Source organism: Pteropus vampyrus, unplaced genomic scaffold (genome assembly GCF_000151845.1).
Source record: "Pteropus vampyrus isolate Shadow unplaced genomic scaffold, Pvam_2.0 Scaffold174, whole genome shotgun sequence".
Classification (NCBI taxonomy): Eukaryota; Metazoa; Chordata; class Mammalia; order Chiroptera; family Pteropodidae; genus Pteropus; species Pteropus vampyrus.
This window is the reverse complement of record NW_011888955.1, coordinates 36,173-39,919: the sequence shown is the minus strand read 5'-3', so window position 1 is coordinate 39,919 and position 3,747 is coordinate 36,173.

Below are 3,747 nucleotides of genomic sequence, written 5' to 3'. Positions count from 1 at the left end.
AGTGTGGAAGGGACGCGCGAACCTTGCTGCCCTCTCGGCTCCGCCCGAGCGCACGGCACCCAGCGGCCGGGGTGTCCTAACGTGCATTTAGCAAAAACAGCATATAGCGAACACGCCGTTCGGATGTGCAAAGCCACGTGTTAGAGAAGCACCTGCTCCCTGCTGAGAATATGTGACGACGTCATTAAATGTTTCTCATTTGCCATTTAATTTGCCGCTGGATGGACAGAGTTAGAAGTAATATCATAGGTATTAAAACTCTAAATTCTAGGAAAAAGAGTGATCACATCGCAAACAAATTGTTCACCGGCTCAAAGTGTCTCACAGGCTGATGGAATTTTAAAAAACTATATCTGCTTCAGTGAATGTGTCACATTAAAGGGACATAACGGATGAATTTGATTCTTCTTCTTTGAAAGGTTCATCCCTTTAATCCTGAAATCACTTGCCAATGTTTTTCATAGGTGAACTTTGTTGACATTTTTTAGCTACCTCTATAGCCCCAATTGGTGACTATCCAGGGTTAATCGAGTTATGTGCGTGTGATTATTTTGCTCTCTACGTTAGGACACCTGAAATGTGTACAACTGCAGGACTTCGGATCACCGTGAACAAAGGCTGACACTGGCCAAGGACAGCTTAATGCAGCGGGCAGAGGGTGGGGCCGTAACAGTCCCTTACAGCTCCACCCTACGCGTCTGCTGGATTACAGGAAAAAAAGCTTTCCTCAGACTTAAAACAGAACCTGTACCTAGATCAATTTTTGATTTTCTGTTGATTATATGTGATTCGGTTTATTGATGAATATTAAGGAATTTAGTCAAGTAGCAAAATAGATCATAACGATTTGAAATATCCTTTGAGTAAATATCATTCAGTTAGGATATTTCAGTTATTTTCTCAAAACATTAGATCTTGCCCGTATGTGTATTTCAATCAGGTCTCAAGCCATTTTAAGAAATCAAATATTAACGTTTGATTTACAATGTATAAATATTTAAGTAGAAAATATTATGTCGAAAAGTGACTTTGCAATAACTTTAAGAGATGTAATTTGCCACCAAAGAAATGTGTAAATCCCTACAGAAAATGTGATTTACGCCTAACATCTCGAGGTTCATTTTGATACTATAATTGGCATTGCATAGACCGAAGTAAAGTAATTATGCAGTGTGGTTTAAAGGCAGTTTCCAATAAAGTAAGGTTTAAGAGTTCAGACATAATATTCGAGTGGAATAACATTACAAATAAAGAAGCAGACTATTTCTGAAAAGTAGAGCGATTTCCTTCGTTCGAAAATTTTTGACTAAGATTTATACCCATGAATGAAACAAGTAGTTCACAGATCCGAAATCGTGCCAGAGCAGCTAAAAATCATTCCTGGTTTTGTCTTCACACCGACATCCGCTACACCGTCCGATTCCCTTCCATCTGCTTAAACATCGTTCGGTGTCCTAAGTCCAGACGCATCCAAAAGCGCAGCCACGGACAAGAGCCCGCACCCAGGGACGCCAGACGCCAGACCACGACCGACGCCCGCTGCAAAGCGAGCATCGCGGGAGTCGAGCCAAGTTGTTAGAAACACGGAAACCTCGGGGCAGGCAGGTGACGGCGTCACGGGCAACCTGCTGCCGGAGCCGCTTCGCACGTCCGGGACGTTTGGATGTCCGCTCATATTCCCACCTTCCGGCACCCTTGTCCCCAACAAATAGACTCTCCTCTGCATTTTAATCAGCATGTTACTATTTCTCAAAGCATTTTTCACTCTCATCACATTAACGATTTTTTTCTGGTTATACTGGACTCTCTCCAGTCGCCTCCTCTTGAAGGTTAGGGGTGAAATAAGACGAGCTTTTTCTTAGGCGTAGCATTTTAGGGGATTCTTTTCTCCGTGCGAGGAAGCACCGGTGGTGCACGCATGCTTGGAATCGCACTGAGATCAGGCCCGACTCGGACACAGACGGTGCCCTGTGGTCGCGGAGACGCGTCGGGGCTGTGTGGCGCAGCCAGGGGTCCTGGGCGTCGCTGTGTGCGAGCCGGAGGAGACGGGGCTGCAGTCCCACGGCCGCCCGGGCCCCGTTCCCGGACGCCCCGTCCCCAGGTGCCTGGGCTGGAGGCCGCCGGAGGGAGGCGAGGGCCCAGGCGGTTTTCCAGCTCCCATCAGACCTCCTTGGGGCCTGGACTGAGACACGCTCCACTCCTGCCCCTCTCGTCCGTCCCCCAGACCAGCCGTGGCGGGGACCTTTCATTCAGGCTGCTGGGAGGTGAGCGATGTCCCCACCCTCTCTGCCCCCGCGTGAGTCTGACCGCCACCCCCAGCACCCGCCCTAGGGACCAGCGCCCTGCCTCGTCCTGGCCCCTGGCCTGACCGCCACCCCAGTGACTGAGGGCGTGGCGGGCACCCCCGGCAGCTCAAACACAACCCCTGGTCCTCTACCGTTACCCACACTCCAAACAGGAAGATATTCATCTGGGAAACTGCTTTAAATGTACAACAGTTCTCTAAATCCTGCAGAGGGCATTGAAAATTTGCTAAGTGGCTGTAGCTGCGGGGTGTGTGCCGCACTAAATACTTCTGAATTCACTTACCTACCTACTTAATGACGAGAGACGGAGTGGGATCAGGTATCAGACGAGTCACAGGAGAAGCACGTTCTCATACTCACGTTGGCCGTGGATAGAGTTCAGTTCTAGGCACTGACCTCCAGGAAATAGGACTCATGAAATAGCCACTGACGCTGACTTCTCGTGAGGGACTGATTTGTGTTTTACTCTGAAAATCTTTCCAAGCCGATCTATTGCAATCGCTTTTGCCCAGCGATATGACACACGTGCCCGAGCATCGGAGACCAGAGATTCACTGTCAGGAACCTGTGAGGACGAGAAAAGGAACGGGATGCGATTAACCACGGATAAGACGAAAACAGGATGGACAACAACAAAGAAACGAACGCCAGGCACTCTGCATCTCTCTCCCGAAATTGTCATCTTAAATGTTCTTTTTATATGGTAATATATTTTATTTCCAAACTTAAATTTACAAAACGATACACTGTGAAAGCCTGCTTCCCACACTCGTGCCCCAAATGATTGGTCCTGTATCTAGATGCAAATAAAAAAGCAGCATTTCGAAGAAAATTCTGAGAATATTTTATCATATTTGGATCAACACCTGTAGTCTTTTTTCCTTTTTTTTTTTTTTTTACGCTGATGGCATCTTAGGAACGATATTCAGTACTTCGCTTTTCCATTTCCACATGTTTCATGTTTCACGTCTGCATCTTGGTGGACAGTTCCCATCAGTGCATAAACACATCACGTATATCTGCAGCCACACGGGAGCTTCAGGGACACCCCGTGTCCCCTGCACCCCGTCTCCCAGGGAGGCAGCTCCGCGCCCCGGTACTCTGCTGCAGAAACAGGCGCAGTGAGGAGCGGCAGGTGCTTCACCCTGGCCGCGGCGTTCTGGACGCGCTAATAATGCATCTGGAATGGATGCCCCGAATGAGGAGCGCCTACATCACTGCGTAAAGGCGCCTTTGGAAAAATATAATTAGCAAATGATTTCTCTGCAGTCAGTTACTTAATATCTGTATCCACCAGAAGACTCGCTGTAACTTCGTGTCCTTTGATGAGATTTACTGCCACATAGTTGCCCTCCCCTTTCCGTGCTAACTTAGATGCATGTGTTACTTTGACACAGGTCGAAACCCCTGTGGGGCTGCAGAGAACTGCAGAGGGGCACAG